At 38.4% G+C, this 18,603-nt stretch overlaps 1 long non-coding RNA gene across 1 annotated transcript; it reads left to right on the forward strand.

Annotated features, from left to right (window-relative positions):
• The first annotated feature begins 15,394 nt into the window (after positions 1-15,394).
• LOC137236427 (uncharacterized) lies at positions 15,395-16,273 on the forward strand. Its single transcript, XR_010948415.1, has 3 exons — positions 15,395-15,529; positions 15,608-15,824; positions 16,000-16,273. It is a non-coding gene; the product is annotated as an uncharacterized lncRNA (long non-coding RNA).
• Positions 16,274-18,603: the final 2,330 nt, after the last annotated feature.

The raw sequence follows: 18,603 nt of genomic DNA on the forward strand, positions 1-18,603 counted from the left end.
AAAATATATTCAGTGTTTGATCATCTAAAGTATTCATATTTGATTATTTCTTTTGTTCAATTGTATGGTAACTCATTATTTTGTCAGAAAGAGTAATCAAATTGATATGTAGGGAAATTGAAAATTTAATCACCTAAATGGTGAGTGGGTATAAACAAACCTAGATTGGTATATATGTACACACAAATATTCCTAAACTAAAGATCAGCCTACACCCCCATTTCCCACCCACTTCATTGATACCAATATATCCATGCATAAGCTAACAAATGTTTGTACATTCACATGTTCAAATAAAAGACAAACTGTTTCAATCAACCACTTCCAACAAAAATTATTCTTACGCACAAGCATATGTACAAATCTATGTTCATATGTAAGCTAAGAAATATTTTTATATTCGCATGTTGACAAAGAAAACAAAATTCACTTCAACCATCCAACCATACGCACAAGCACACATACCTATTTACATATGTATGCTCATGTTTTGTATGTTAATCACAAAATTCTGAAAACTAGCTTCCTCTTGATTTTTCATTCATAAATTCTTCTTCTTAAGTTGTCCAAATTGACAAATTTTTGCGATTTTATAAATTCCAACTTCGATGCATATTGGGGGTATTCATTATGACGAGCATAACTACTTTCATAACTCCGAACTTTTCCTTTGAAATAATACCAAACTATTTATAAGCCTGTATGAAAATACTAATATGGTAGTAAAAAATGCAAATAAACATGCACAGATATTGCCTAGTAAATGTCCACTAACATATTAGCAATATAATCTAAAAATTTCCATCCATTGTTCATATAAATTATTGCAAATAATTTTCTCATATCCTGAATTACCGAGTTGTCACAGCTTATGGACATTTTTATTTGCTATTTGAAACCCCCCATCATATTCTGCCGAAAAATTGTTCGCGCAGTCACGCAGCCAAATTTGAAGCAACTGTGTTGCAGTTGCTACATAAGAGTGGTGTTTTACCCGTTTCTGGCCCGAATTCGCACTGTGACGTCATACTGTATATGCTGACTTGTTTATCACATGTCAGTACAAAGTAAGAATTTTACATTATTTTCATAGATAAAAATTAATATATGGGAGCGGCGAAATAAATTAAAGTAATTTTGCGAAGAAATATAACATTATTTCTCAAAAGAGCAATAAATTCGTTTATTTTAATTTTATAATGAATTCCCCTTTTAGCTGTGAGTTATTAAAGGTATAAACGGCAACACTTTTAACCACCGACGACACATAATTTGGCTCGTGCCTATTGTATTTCGTCGGCTAATTGCTACGAGCATTGATATTTACATATCCATGGCCGTATACGCGGATTGCCATAATTGATTTGGTCGCTTCATAACGCGAAAAGCGACAAGTTGTTTTATTAATAACTTAAGCCACTGCCACAGCATCAAAGCGACCAAGCTTTTTATACATGTCTGCCTTTAATTGGAGTATTATTTTGCATACATTTTCCTAAAATTTTAATTTATTAACAAAAAGGGATAGGATAATTCATAAATGTATGATTAATTTACATACATTTCATGAAAGGGCATATTTTGGGTATATGAATAAAAGAAGCAAATATATTGCTATTATTATATTAATTAAGTTCAAATTCATATTAAATCATAAAACAAGCAAATATATTGCTACAAGTAATAAAATTTAAATTTAATTAATCCTACTAAATACCTATATTCCCACAAAGAAATCATATTAAGAGAAAATCCAGAGAATTTATACACCAGCTGAAACTGTTGACAGAGAATTTTCTGCTGTTAACTGGTTAACATTGAAATTGGATTGTGTGTGGTGAAGTGCAAGACGTGTTCACATGCAAAAAAGTTGGAATCTAGCAAAAACGCCTTCTCATTGTGTTTAAATTCTCTGACAGCACTTCACTTACTGGCCTCAACTCTAAATCAAGCAATGTAAAACATAATTTTTGTCGAATGGAAATTTCCACAGAAGTTAACGGGAGTTGATATTTTTTGCTATTTATATACATACCTATAGCGAGACATATTCTCTTTTGCGTTACCCGTAATGTGTTTTGGAGGCGAATAGAAATCAAGGTTGCGGTAGTGGTAATGTCTTCTACAAGACATTACCCTTAGATGCGATACCTTTTTTTGGTGGGGAAGATTTACTTTATATAGGATTAACTTAAATTTAAATCGGTTAAGCGCCAATTAAGTAAGTAAGTATCTTAAATTTAGAAGTGTTTTTATTGTGTCAAATTCTTGAAATCTAGAAGGTAAAGTTTTTGCTTATTTCAATTAACGCGATTCAATGATGTACAAAATAGCGCCCACAAAAGTTTTATTGCTTTATTTTAAACTTAACAAGCGACGGAAAAAGTCTCAAACTAAAGCCTATTTCATTGCGAACCTACCTGCCTACCTACATTGTTCAGTATTGGAAGTATTGGTTACTGCAGCGCGTTGCCTGAAAAAATTTAATTTGAAGGACATCACCGTGTCGGCTAGTGCGAGCCACCGTAAGCTCGCGATGTTGTCGCACGCCATCATCTTCACACCATTATACCATTCCCCGAATCAAAGGTTGGAATGGGCTAATAAGCTCCCTCTCTACAGATCTCCACCTTTCAGTAGTCATCTGTCCGAAAGGATTACTACGATCAACCAGGCCCACAGTCAGTGACTGCCTTTCCACAACAATCATCTTCTCGGGAAAAGCCGCAGTCTTAGTGTTATCTCCCTTTGGCACTTCCGAGAAAGCCGGAGTCTTAGCGTTACCTCCATTTAGCAGTTTAGAGTTATCTCCCTTTGCCTTATCTCCTACTTCCGTAGTTGGCACTTCGAACTTTTGGCGTCCTCCCTCTGACTTACAGCTTTCGAGGTAGTTGTTACCTCGCTATTGGGGCACATCTGTCCTACAGCTTAAGGTCTACTTGTCTTGTCTATGAGGCTACCCTGCCTCGCGGCTCTGGGACTGGGTCCTTTCTGCTTATTCAAAGCAGGTTTGTCGCCTTCCGCCGAACGTTGCCTCTTCATTCTGCCATTCTACCGCCTCATGAGCCCACTCCAACCGCTCGATCTCGACCTCTGCTCCCTGGCGTTGGACACTTCTTAGTGCTGGACGGTACTGCGACAGACCTCTCTTACTTCTTCTGCTTCGTACCCTTCTCTACTCTACTACCCCTTTCCATTTATGCGCCCCTTACTGTGGTAAGCCCATCAATACTTCCCGAGGTGGCCAGGTATCGAGTTGGTTCCGTTCGAATACAGCCGTATTTATCCCCCGGCTGCAAATCGTCCAATAGGCACCATCCGCATAACACCACTGCTACAACAACAACATCCGCATAACACCCTGGATTAGGGGATTGGCAGTTGGCCCTCCCATGATGCGAAACGGCGTAGATGCTAGTCCTAAACCGCTCCGCCTCATAGTGGGGGCTATGGAGTTCGGCTAAGCCCTCACACCAACGACAAGGTGCCTACCTTAGTGAGGGCACAAGAACTTCACTCAGTCAAAGGCGTATGCAAGTATTCAAGTCTTATCTCGAACTCCGGGGTCAAACCCTTAAATGGGTGAAGTAATTTTAATTTTCTTAATGAATCAATTTTGAATAAAAATTTGTTTCAGTGCCATAACAATTTTGACTACTTTATTAGTGTAAATTTGTTTTTTTTTTATACTGAAGTGGGTTCATCATATGAAAGAGCTTTTGCTTTGCACTTTCATAAGAAAATCAAAAACTTCCATATGAATTTTAAGCACATACATATGTATGTATATGTGAGGGCATACGGGAGTGCTTTGAATTTTTTTCAAAACAACCAAATGCTTTCTCTGTGCCCATTTCCTGAAATCTAGAGGTTGCTACTTATTTTGTTATTCACACAATCCACTAAAACTAATTAGTGTTTGTTCATTAAAAATACAAACAGATAAAGCTAATTAGTGTACCTTTTGTACTTTTCTGTGTTCACAAGGAAATGTTGTTTTCTTTGTGCCCATTTCCTGAAATCTAGAAGTTTCTACTTATTACTTCCTTTATATAAGGTCGGTTGAATGTTTGTCCGCTTTTCGTACAAATCTTGCAATCGATTTTTAAGTAACTTCTCTTTAAGCTACAAACGTGAAACTTTACACATAGGTTAGAACACCGTGACAGTGCAACAAAAGGAAAAAAATTCCGTTAGGTGGCGCACAGATCGAAAAAATAATTTGGAAATTTGAAACAGGGTTTTAAGTAACTTTTCAATGAGCCAGAGACTTGAAATTTCAAACTTAATTCAGAGGTCGATAACAGCCGATGACACAATACAAAAGGATTCGCTAGGGGGCGCACGGGATGAGATATTTAGAAAAATCATACGAAACGGAGGGAATTTTCAGATTGATTTTTATGTAAGTTCTCATTGAACTACAACTGTAAAACTTCACAGATAGGATAAGACGCCGAGAAAATTTAAGAAAAGGAGAAAAAAAGAGAAATATTTAGATACAAATTTGCAAATTTGGTGTTCTGAGATCGATTTTCTTCTCATTGAGCTACAAACATGAAACCTCACAGATAGGTTAAAATGCCGTTACAAAGGAACAAAAGGAGAAAAAAATTCCGTTAGATGGCGCACGGATCGAAATATTTATTTTATATTTCATAAATATTTTTGCAATTTTTAATTCAAAATTTAAAAATCAAAGTTTGGCAAGAATATGTCTTTATATAAGGAGACATTTTTCGCTGATTTTTGTCCAATTATATAAAGGAGATGCTTAGAATTTTTTTATTTTATTTTTATTTTTTATTTACACAATCCACTAATGTTTAAATAGCGCCCACAAAACCGTCTAGCTTTTTGACTCCATTAGGTACTCAATAAAGAAATAATACTTTTCTCTGTTTATTCATTAAAAATACAAATACTATATCACATAGCCTTTCTCAATTCAATAGCACAATTAAGCTGTGCAAATATATAAAAAAAAAATCACCAGCACATGTTCTTTTGAAAACAGCCAAATATTTGATTTGTGCCCATTTCCTGAATCTAGAAGTTTCTACTTATTTTTTATTCACACAATCCCCTCTAATTAGTGTTTATTCATTAACAATACAAACACTATATCACATAGTCTTTCTCAATTCAACAGCACAATTAAGCTGTGCAAATATATAAATAAATCACCAGCAAATGTTCTTTTGAAAACAGCCAAATGTTTTCTTTGTGGCCATTTCCTGAAATCTAGAAGTTTCTACTTACTTGTTATTCACACAATCCACTAATGTACAAATAGCCCCCACAAAATGGTCTAGATTTTTGACTCCATTAGGCACTCAATAAAGCAATAATGATACAATTAAGAATTTGTATTTTGTATGGAACATTGGGTTTATTAAGGGCTTTAATGTAGAAAACTTGGCTGATTATTTCATTAACCCTCTGTGTGAAGAGAAGCTCGGCCTAAAATCTCTTCGGAGGTTATCGCGCCTTACATTTATTTAATTTAATTATAATTAAAAACTAAAATAAATAGATTTATTAAATATTGTTTTATATCACATTAATCATCAGCCATTGCATTAGCATCTAACCAGAGACCTATCTTTTCCCTAAACAATCCAAAAGTTCTTACATTTTTTATTTCATCTGGGACGGCATTATACATTGCTAGTCCATTATTAAATCCTGATTTTAAGCTCTTACGTGTACGTACAGGCTCCAAGTGAAACTCATTTGACTGTCTAGTTAGGTACTGATTTACATCAGAGTTTCTTCTAATTAAAAATCCTAAATATTCAGATAATAGGCCATTTTCAACTCTATAGATCAAAGTTAGTACATCTCTTTTCATTTCATTTTCTATCGATAAATATCCTTAATCTCTTAACATATTTTGAACACGTTCAGTATGACTTCTGTCCAATACTGCCCTCACCTTTATTAAATTTTTTTTTGCAACTTGGATATTGCTTATTTACTTGCCATCAATAGTATTGTAGAATAATACTTTATATGAGGCACCAAAATCATTTTAAATAATGTAGTTTTTCCTCCTTTCGAAATATTTTTTCTCAATCTACGCAACAAGTTGACTTTCTTTGCTATTTTGGTATTTATATATTCAACGTGTTCTTTGAAACTCAAACTATTATCTATAATTACCCCTAGAAACTTGCATCTTTGGCCCATTCCAGCTGTGACCCTGATGTTAAAAATGTTCTCATTTCAGCTTCCTCCCTAAATCTAGGCTTTCCTAATACCCCGTATATAATACTGAACCCTTGAGCCCGCCTTGTCGGGCTGGTGGTCATACGCCCAAGATGAACGACACATTACCTAATTGTAATAAGAACGATGATAAGAGGACTGAGTCTCAAGCCTAGGACGACAAATACGCATTAAGCTATGCGTCGGACTCGGGGAGCGAGAGTAGTGCTGATTCAAAGAATTCCGTGTTGGAAAAGCACACAAATGCAAACGGAGTAGAAGAGTGGAGAGGGGTACGGAGCAGATGAGGTAAAAGAGCTCTCTCGCAGTACCGTGCAGCATTAAGAATTGTGGTCGACCCAACAGAAGTGGAGATGGAGCGCTTGGAATGGGCCCATGAGGCGGTAGAAGTAGGTCGAAAGCAGTTAAAAGGTTTGCTGCGAGAAACCCTCGGTTCTGCAACCGGTACGAGGAGGAAGAATCGGCGAATGGCAAAATGAAGAGGCAACGTTCGGCGAAAGGCGACCAGCCTGCTTTCAAGAGACAGAAAGGACCCAGTCCCAGAGCCGCGAGGCAAGGCAGTCGCATAGACCACACAAGTAGGCCCAAAGCTGTAAGACAGATGGACCCCAATAACGAGGTAGCAACTACCTCGAAAGTTGCGAGTCAGGGGGAAGTTCCAACTACGGAAGTAGAATATAAGCCAAAGGGAGATAACGCTAAGACTCCGGCTTTCTCGGAGGTACTAAATGGAGTTAACGCTAAGACTCCGGCTTTCTCAGAGGTGTCAAAGGGAGATAACACTAAAACTCCGGCTTTTCCCGAGAGGATGAGTGATGTGGCAAAGCAGTCACTGATGACAGATGACTACTGAAAGGTGGAGATCTGTAGAAAGGGAGCTTATCAGCTTAATGCTTAAGATGAGGCGGGAACAACCAAGTAAGCCCCTTCCACCCTTTGATTCGGGGGCTGGCATAATGGTGTCAAAATGATAGCGTGCGACAAAATCGCGAGCTTTCGGTGGCTGGGGAAGACAAATGACTTCTGCCGCAGCTGTAGGGACGAGGAGGAGATAGAAAGCGTTGAGCACTATCTGTGCCACTGTCCCGCACTGTCAAAAACCAGGTACCAATGCCTCCACAGACACTCTTTTGGGGGCCTTGCGGAGCTTGAATCTATAAACCCAAACGATATCTTGCGTTTCATTAGGCAAACGCGCTGGTTTAGCCCCAATGGAGTCTAAACTCTCCTCTTCTTCGAAAGTAGGTTAATAAGAAATAGGGGCCCCCGCGTGGTAGCACAACGGCCTACGTGAGTCTCCGCTCGTACAGCGGAGGCAGCTACTCTAACCTAACCTAACCTAGAAGGGGACAATCAGCCAAATGGTGCTGTGAGTCGCGCAGAGGTACACCCGGCCCAACAGTTACGAGAGGCTGAAGGGGGCCTCGAATACTCTAAACCAAAAGGGCAAGGGGTGGAAGACGGCGTCACGACGATGGTGCATCGAGTCCTACAGATAAACCTCCTTACTGTGTTGGCGTGGCGTCGAAGTAACTCCTCCTAACCCTTGAGGAGGGTTCGTTTGACGTGGCGCCGTGGCTCTCATCGGCAGGAAAGGTTTCTGGATTAAGCGCGCGCGGATTTGGCGTTTACTACGCACAAACGGAAGGACGGGTGCGAGCTGTAGTAATGGTAAGGAAACAGCTGCATTCATATATGCTGCCTAATTACACTACTGAGGGCCTCGTAGTGGTGGTCGTTGAGCAAAAGAGAATAAGCAGTCATTTATCCTGGCATACTGCTACATGGCCCATGCTGCGGAGGTTCTACCGATGGAGTGCAAGAGGCTAGTACAGAGCGAAGGGCGGTTGATCATAGGCACGGATGCAAATGTGCACCACAATGCGCGGGGAGGAGTAGATACCAAGGAGAGAGGCGAATCTCTATTTTGTTACATCCTGCAAACCAATTTCCAGATAGCCAACAGGGGATTTCAAACCGTTGTGTTATCTTTCAATTAATAACCATACTTTCCCTATTTTATTAATTCGCGGTTTTCTGTAGCTTTTATATAAAATAAAGTTTATTACAAAAATGTCTTGTCTATATCCAAACCGCTTAGTAAAAAGTGAACCGCATCCCTTCGTGGCATGCTGGCTTTTCGATGGGCTTGCCCCTATGAAGCGCGCCGGTTTGTCAGCAAGAGTGGTTGACGCACTTAATGATAACGATAAGGGAGTGCGTTGGGCTTCTTTGAAATGTAGGCCTACCGAAATTGATCTTTTCAAGGTTTTCAAGCAGGCCCAAGACGGATTGACGAGACGGTAATAGGCAGAGGGATTTCCGCTATGTCCGAGAAATGTATGCGTTATGAACGCTTATTTAAGTCTTTCAAACACTCAAATGTCAACATTCAAGATGATAATCATAGGTCTATCGTTGTGTCCGCTCCGACTATGGATGCCATTCCCAAAGTTCCTCCACCTCCAGTTCTTCCAGTCCCAACTGTGGAATTAATAAACCTGTCCTCACCTAGTCCCTCAGCAATGCAACCATCGACATCGATAGCTGCTTCAACTGTGTCTACTGTTCCCTCCACAAAAAAGAACGAGGTTTTCCACAACCCCTCTACGTAATCTGAACCACCGGCTAATAGATTGATTACTGTCCCCATTAAAAAGTCGATTTTCGTGTCCAGATTTGAGAGAGACACTACAGAAGAGGACCTGAAGTCGTACATCATAAATAAACTTAAATCCGAAAATGCGACTATTCGTAAATTTAATTTTAATTATCCTAGAGACATTTCGTCATTTAGGATTGAGGTATCCGCGCAACACTTTGAAACCATTTTAAATAATTCATTTTGGCCGCCCGGTGCTTTTGTACGTGAATTTGAACATAGACGTAACGTTAATATTCCTAATCTTGCTACCGTTCCTCATAACAATACTACAGCAAAAAACTAAATATTAAATTTTTCCTTTATATATTTTATCAAAATGTAAGAGGTCTAAACACTAAACTAACTGATCTGTACTTCAAATCTTTTAACTGTAATTACAATATCATTGCTTTTACTGAAACTTGGCTAATCTCATATATTTAATTCGGAGGTTCTTTGCAATGATTACTAAATATATAGAAATGACCGCTTGAACAGAGTTGGAGGTGGAGTATTGCTCGCGGTACATTTCTCTATAACTTCTGCTGATGTTAATCTAAACTCTGCTTTAGACAGATAAATATAGTTCCAAACATGTCCGGGAGGGTCCTTGATTTGGTATTTGTTGATGATGCATCAAAATTCACTCTTAGGAGGAGTGAACTTCTAACTGTACCTGAATACCCTTACCATCCTTAACTGGAAATAGTTTACGAATTGAAAAAAAGTTCTCGGAGTTGCGTTACCACTGTATACGACTCTAGTTTTAGATTTGAATTCGCGAAGGCTAATTTTAATAAACTTAAACAAATAATATCTATAGTAGTTTGGCCCAAATATGGTGCAGATATTGACGTTTCGGACTTCAATATCATCATTCACGCTATTCTGGAAAGACACGTACCTAAGCGTAAACGTGTTTCCACTGAAGTAGTCCAAATATCGTTCACCAAAGTGCTGAAATCTTTAAAAAAATAAAAAATCGCGTTCCTTCAAGCTGTACAAGAAAACGGGGTCACACTCTGACTACTTGAAGTACTTGCGTCATAAATATTTTGAATTAAACAAAAAGGGTTACAATACCTATCTCTGTACGATGAAAAAGAAAATAACTTGCAATCCCAAAGCTTTCTATGATTTCGTAAACTCTAAACGTAGGGTTAAAGGGTTTCTTTTTCTGCTATGAAATACCGTGATGATTTCTCTAGCGACGATCAAGATATTGCCAATTTCTTTGCAGTTTTTCAATTCCAACAATTCCGCTGAATTAATTTCTTTATCTAATGAATACCCTTATCAACTTAAATCAGTTAACGCAATTAATATCCCAGCAATATCTCCTGAGGGGAATTTTCCACATTTAATGTCTTTGAAGGAATCTTACAAATACGGTCCTGACCTTATTCCCACATGTTTTCTTAAAAAATGCGATAGACATATTTATCAGCCCCTAACTGACTTATTCAATATGTCCCTAAAACATGGTGTTTTTCCTGCTGCTTGGAAGGATTATTTTCTTATACCCCTTCATAAAAACAGCAGTAGGTCATGTGTAGAAAATTATCGAGGTATTGCAAAATTGTCTGTCATCCCAAAGGTATTTGAAGCCATTGCTACTAATCAGCTAACATTTTTTATTTCTACGTTGATTACAGATTCACAGCACGGGTTCTGTAAAAGCAATTCTGTTCTTGCTATTTATTAATGATATCTGTACCACAATACCCAAAATTTTAATGTATGCTGATAATGTAAAACTTTTTAGTTCATATGCGTCTATTGATGAACGTCCCTTGCTTCAAGCAGATTTAAACTGCTTAGTTGCTTGGTGCAACGCAAACGCAATGCCGCTGAACCTCAATAAATGTAAATTCATGTGCCTCTCTCGAAGATCTTTGCCAGCAGCCTCTTACGTAATTAATAATTTTTGTCTTGCATCAGTAAATTATTTTGTTGACTTGGGAGTTATGATGTATGCTAAACTTAGTTTCAACCTTCATATTATCGCTACTGTCAATAAGGCTAGAGGTGTTCTATAATTCGTGAAATCGAGATGGTCTAAAGAATTTAGTGACCCTTATGTAGCTAAAGCCCTTTTTACCACATTAGTTAGACCGATACTAGAATACGGATCAATAGTCTGGCATCCGCGATATCAAGTTCATGCAGATAGACTAGAGTCAATACAGAAGAAATTTTTACTTTTTTCTTTAAGGAATTTTCATTGGGACTCTGCGTATAATCTTCCACCTTATACTAGTCGGTTAAAGCTTATCAATCTTCCGACTCTCGCAAGTCGTAGAGAAATGCTAGGCGTATTATTCATGGCTAAACTACTGAATGGACTGATTTCTAGCGCCTTTCTTTTGAACGAAGTAAACTTCAATGTCCTATCACGAGCGTCAAGACATTACAAACCTCTTCTTTTGAGGCAGTGCAGAACTAATTTCGAATTAAATGAACCTTTTCGGTGTTTGTGTCATGATTTTAACTCTCATTCGAACTCGTTTGATATAACAAATTCACTTTTTAATATAAAGAAAACTGTCCTATCCTATCTTAACTCGTAACAAGAAAATAAAAATAAAAATAAATAAATAAATAAAAATCTTTATATAAAATGTTCACTTATTTAACAATGTAGTATATGTATTATTTTCAACTCTTATGTATAATACTCAGCTGATGATATTTATTCTGTAGCTGAGCAGTTTTAGATATCAACGCTTAACAAACCTCCGCCTATCACCAATTCGGCAAAAACAAAATCCGTGCGACATGCGGAAGCGCCCCTCGTGTCGGTTGGGCGGGCTTTAAAGGGTATTTATCCGTTGGGTTTATTATTATTATTACTTTAAGCTCCGAATGTGATAAATCAAGGTATGACTGGATGATTCTTGATAGACCATTCTTCTCCGACCATGCGTATATTAGATTCAGCATCCCCCTAAAGAGGGTAGAGAAGGGAGGAACCTTTAGAAACCCTAGGTCAACGAACTGGACTAAATTCCAGAAACAGGTATAATCAAAACTGGGACAACCCAAAGAGGTTGCCAATGTGGAGGAACTGGAGGAGTCTAATGAATTCGTAACCAGGACGCTTATGACTGCATATAACAAAGCGTGCCCTCTAAGAAGATTCAGAGGAAAAGCAAAGCCGCCATGGTGGTACAATGGGCTGATTCTTCTAAAAGCTGCTCTCCACAACACATCATGCGTACACCAAAGGCATGTCGGTAGACACCGCATTGCATAGGGTGGTAATAGGCATAGAGAGAGCCCTGGAATATAAGGAATATGCTCTAGGAGTCTTCTTACTCATTGCCGGGACTTTCAATAATGTTTCTAAATTGGTGATTATGGTTGGTCTTAATTAAATTAAAGTACATCCATGTTAAATTGCAGGAAGATTGCATCACAATGGAGATTGTACGAGGCCATGAAATCAGTGGACAGGGAGGGGTGCGATCACCTCTGCTGTGGACGCTGGTCATCAACCAACTGCTCAGGCGATTCGATGAGGGTCCCGTAAAACTTACGGCTTACGCAGATGACGTTGCAATTGTCATAAGTGGAAAGTGCCTTCCAACGATGAGCTCTTTGATGGATCGGGCGCTTCGGGATATTCAAACCTTGGCATCTAATGTCGGGTTGAAAGTCAACGCAGAGAAGACGGCTATGGTCTTTTTTACAAGTTGGGAGGGGTGACCCTACAGGAGAAACCTTGCGCAAAATATCTAGGAATCATCCTAGACAGTAAGCTGTCATGGAAGCGCAACGTGGAGGAGAGGAAGGCCTTTGCATGTAAAAGAGTGCTGGGGTGTACGTGGGGCTTATCGCCCTCTCTTATAAATTGACTGTAAAGAAATATAACACTTTATAAGTTCATTGTAACCTTTAACGATAATTAGGCTTTTTCGTCTGCGACAAAAAAATTCCATATTGTACATAATTATATAATTTTAACATTAAAACTTTACACCTAAATTATTGATTCTTAATTGAATCCTAATTGTTCTAATAAAAGCGTGTTAACTTTTGATGGTATAATAAAGAACATTTAGGACCTCCTTTTCTTGCTATCACAATGTAACACGCTTTTTATTAGAACAACTAGGACTGTGATATAATCTGTAAGATTTAATAATTTAGGTGTAAAGTTTTAATGTTAAAAATATATAGTTATGTACAATATGGAATTTTTTGTCGCAGACGAAGAAGCCGAATTATCGTTAAAGGTTGCAATGAACTTATAAAGTGTTATGTTTCTTTACAGTCAATTTATTTTTTACTTTTTAGTTAATTTTATTAACCAATAATAAAAGCTTATTTTTAAAAAAGTTTTTTTGTCTTTAATTTTATTTTTTACTTTTTAGTTCGTTTTATTAACAAGTAATAAAAGCTTGTTCTTAGAAAAGCTTTTTTCTTAAATTTAATTTAAATATCAATTTTTTTTAATTTGTAAAATATTGTTTAAATTAGTTATGTAAACTTTACTTAGTTATTTTGGTGCAACGAAGCAAGCACATTTTCAAACCTCAATTTACCTATCAAATTAAGCATTTTCTACCTTTTTAAAATTTCTAAATTATTTATTATTTTGCTACAAATACTAAAAATCAAATATAACTAATCCTACTAAACAGTTTTTTCTATTGGATGTGGCGAAGCATTGTTACAACAACAAACAATAGAGATCTAGCAGTACAAAGTACTTAAGTTCCATTTTAGACCCAGCTTCCCTTCCAATTTACGTCGTTCTATATACATCTTTATGACGATTCCTAACAGCATCTTCAAGGCAGATGAATCTTCAATGGGAAGCTTTTCATAGGAGAAGTACACTCGGAGGGCTTGCCAAACCACTGCCGGGGGGCGAGCCCGTTTAGAACTACTTTTTTCTAAGTGATTTTTTTAAACGCCAAAAGTCGATCAAAAGTTTTTAAAATCATTTAATGTTCCTGACGTTTCTTAAAATACATGTAAGAGAACACAAATGGGTATTTTGTCCAAACTTAAACTTCCTTACTTGTTTTCTATTAAATTCAAAACATACAATGTCATTTAAAAAAAAGTTTCTTCACTTTTGGTAAAAATACGAAGTACTCACTTGGATCGAGTATACTCGATACCTTGTGTGTATGCCTAGCCACAATAACCAAGCTTCATGTGTCCGACGAAGTACTTATCTTGAGTAACATTTTTTTTCAAAAATTGGCATATCACCGCCCACTTCTGACAAAATCAATTGTTCTTAAGTAATCGGTCCAAAAAAGGCGAAATAGGATTAGGGTCACACCAATTTTAAATAAAAGAGATACAAACGAACCTTAGACGAATATAATTGGCTATATTTTTGCGAATAATTACTTTGGAAATGGGCCTGGCATCGTCCTCTTTCTTAAACCAGAATTTTCTTCAATAATTTTTCTTAATTAACAAAGTGCAAAAGTCTCACAAAAAGTACGCTAATATTTGGCAATCGTTTACCTTTTCCCCATTTCAATCCAATGTTTGTACATATATAAATATTTAAGTAAATTGTTGTAATGAATTAATTATATTTGTTTATTTCATAATATATCATAAACATACAAAATTTACATTATTTTTTATAACCCTTTTTTAAATAAACGTTTATTTGGCTATTTTTAAAGAAAAACATTTTTGTATTCTGAAATAATTGTTTAGCAATTTTTTATGTTTAATTTAGCCAGCGGTTTTGCATAGAATAGATTGACCCCTCTTTGTTGCATAATTAAAAACAAGACTCGTCTAGCAATTATTTGAATTTAAATTCTTGGATGTCAATAAATGAAGGCAGTGACCATTGTGAATTCATACAAGTGGCGAATGTTTGAAAAAACATCCACAATAGTAAACAGTCCGGATCACCTGTTAAATCGCTGTTCGATTACTTAAATCATTTGCTCAATAGTTTTTTTCAAACATTTTTTAAGACGGCTGGTACATTACGTTATTTACATAATGTAACGAATTTAGTGAAATTCCGCTTACTTGCAACCTTCTGCTTACGTTCGTATCGCTCAACTTTTGAATAAAACACTTCAGTATTCTGTATTACAAAATGGTCTTTATTAGACTACTTTGAAAGTACTTCACAATTAAACTTCACTTTGCAACTGATCCCTGACTACTCAGCTTGCTCTGCTTTTATACTCTCTGTTGCCTTGTCTAGATGTTTCTCCCTCTAGAATGTTCTACTTGGTTACCAGCTACATGCGTGTGTATTTGTAGTTTATAGTCTCTCGAATAGGCATATGAGTGTATATATATGAGTTCTACTTCAGCTGATGATGACATGCGTTTGTGAGTATTCCTCTGCTGCTTGTATGTATGTGTGTACATGATGATTAATGTGTTTATGTAGCTTGCTTTAAGGTTTTTGTTTTTGCGCATTTATTATTGATGTGAATATTCGTCACAATATTTTAAAATATTTGCTTAACTGGCTGCTCATATTTTATCTACTTTTTAAAATTTAATTTGTAGTCTCATTTTCTGTGGATACATTTGACAAAAAAAGTTGGTTTGAAACACAAATGAGCAATTCATGGCACTTCAATTTCTTAACCGCGAGCAAAAAACAAACTTTTCGTTCTCTGGTCATTCGCTACAGCCGTTCTTTGACAGGTAGGTATGGCAATGGAGGAATAGAAAGATTTTTCACTTGTATGAATTCATAATGGCATTGACTATTCGTCCGTCTAGAATGAACAATAAATAGAAAAAAGCAGCAAAAATAAGAAAAAATATAACAGAGATACGGAATGAGAAAGCGATAGTCAAAGAAAAATCAGGTGATCCATTCTATTTGTAATTTTGACGTTTATGCAGAAGTTATCACACTTGTCTTATCCACAATTTTCGGGACGACTACTGGCAGCCATGTCAGAAATGTGTTCATCAATCATATAAATTTGATAAGGTAAATAAATAAAAAGTGTCTTATATAGATTTCCAATATATTTCTTAGAAAAGATGTAGTGTAACCAACTTAGCTTATGTCATCAATGCTTTGACCTTACCTACCGTTTTTAACCAAAAGCGAATAATTGCGCAATTCATTTGGAATTTATTATTTCACTTTTATGTTCATTTAGTTGACTGTTCGTTATAGTGGAATGGACTGCAATAGCTCTCTAAGTCAAACACAACCTGGCCTAATAACACCCCTTGGCCGTTCCATCCGTCACACTCAAAACCACCCGATTTACAATTCGATAGCCCTCACTCCCGGTGCACATGCTAGATGCCGGCATCCTCCGAATTGACGGTCGTTGAGTTAATGCTGATATGAGCTATAAAGAACTCTGTACAATTATTATCCCAGACAACTCGAAGTTCTGCTCCCTGATTCTATATTTGCTCCATAAAGTTTTGCTCCATGGCGAAAAGCAACTAATGATCTGCATGATACAGGATGAATGCATCTCCAGACTCAAGCAGAAAGTAAAAAAATTCATATTCAATTGCAAGATGTGCATTGTGTGCTTTTACGTAACCGGCGTTGACTTCGCTGGCCCATTTATGGTGAAGACGTCCCCTTTGCGACGAGCTTCCTACTTAAAAGCATACGTTTGCGTATTTGTATGCTTCTCTACTAAAACGAATCTTGTACAAGTTAGACAACTGAGGTCTTCAGAGCAGCCTTCTCTCGGTTTTTGAACGACGCGGATTACCCCACAAAGTAATGTATGATAACGGAAAGACATTACTTGGTGCTCCACGAGCTATTCAAAGAGAACTCGCAATATTCATCAAAGAAGCAGCTGTAGATGTTGTGAGGACCAAATATAACACCATTAACACAAAAGGCTATAGCAACAGACCAACCAACAAGTGCAATACAGCATACATCATATTCGATACAACACTAACACAACAGCCAGTCACAAAAGGCTATAGCAACAGACCAACCAACAAGTTCAATACAGCATTGACACAACAGCCAGTCACAAAAGGCTATAGCAGCAGACCAACCAAAAAGTCTCAGCAACACAACGGGCAAGCACAACACTTTAATGCCAACACAACAAACTAACAAATCTCAGCAACGCAACGAGCGTTCGCAACATCGAACAGCAACCATGGCAACGCAACCATTTGAGCCAGCAATACCAAACAAAGCAATAAAAAGAGCAACACAGCAGGACAGAAGTTAGTTAGCACGGAGCTATGGCCGTGACCAGAGCTACGTGTGGAGCGTCCCTTGAAGTTGTCGGTTCTACCATGCGGACAGGTCGTTTCACAGGAGTAAGTCGTGGCCTCAAGTGGTGCATGTGTCGGTTATACCACCAAACACCGCTTGAGACTTCGCTAGTAACGGCACTACCACAGTAACGCGCACCCGCGAACAGGCAGCGTCCGCCCGCCTGCGCCGACAGTGACAGCGCCACAAACAGTGCTACGCAAGCATATACGTTGGCCGCAGCAACACTACGCAAACATACAACGCTAGCCGCAACAGCACCATAGCTATTACACTACGTTGGCTTCAGTACTGCGCCGATCAACTACGCTGACCACGACAGCGCCCCGATAATATACTGCGTTGACACAGCAAAGTTACGCAAACCTACTACGTCAACTGTACCATAGTTACCCTCGTGCCGAAGCACGGAGCTGTGGTCGTGACCAGAGCTACTTGTGGAGCGTCCCTTGAAGTTGTCGGTTCTACCATGCGGACAGGCCGTTTCACAGGAGTAAGTCGTGGCCTCAAGTGGTGAATGTGTCGGTTATACCACCAAACACCGCTTGAGACCTCGTGAGCAACGGCACCACCACAGTGACGCGCCCCGCGAGCAGGTGACATTCGCCAGCCAAACTACCACGCTGGTCACAATCGCAAACATACTACGTTGGCCATAGCATTACGCCAATCCACTACCCCGGCCACAATCGCACACACACTACGTCGGCCACAGCGTTACGCCAGCCACTACGCTGACCGCAACCGCACCACGCTAACGTATTACGTGGACCACATCACTACGCAAACATACGACGTTGGCCACAGCATTGCGCCAACCCACTACGCTGACCGCAAGCGCCAACATACGACGCGGGCCACAACAGCGCTACGCAAGCACATTACGTTGGTCACAGCACCACGCTGGCCACAACAGCACTACGCACACATACTACGGTGACCACAGTAGAGTCACGCAAATACACGACCTCAACCACACTAGGGTTGCGTACATACACGCCAACGCAAGGCGTCACCCAAACACGTTTTACACGCACTCAGGCAACGACCAGCCGGGCGTCCTAACGGGACACGCACGCCGACGCAGGGCGTCACAAAACACATTTACACACACACAAGCAACGGCCATCGAGGCGTCATAACGGGACACGAGTACCGTTGGCCCACCACGCAGTATAGAGCAAGCATACAGTGAAACGAAAACAACAAATATTTCTTCTTTTGATTACGTAGAATTTTTCGTTTTAATTATAGTGTACATACATATATAGAATTAGAGAAATAAAGTGAATTTATATGAAAGCGATTTGCACGGTGTCCCAAATCTACAAATCTATTGTAAGCGAACCTTGGACACGGCGAGTATACCCCTAGCACTTATTGAAGAAGCGCCGGGACGGAAAAAAGCTTCGTTACAATGTCGCTGAAAGATTTGCGGTACCAGGTTCTTCTTGGCAGTTTATACCCCCTTATAGTTCACATGTAGGCGGCCTAT

Source organism: Eurosta solidaginis, chromosome 1, assembly GCF_040869045.1.
Source record: "Eurosta solidaginis isolate ZX-2024a chromosome 1, ASM4086904v1, whole genome shotgun sequence".
NCBI lineage: Eukaryota > Metazoa > Arthropoda > Insecta > Diptera > Tephritidae > Eurosta > Eurosta solidaginis.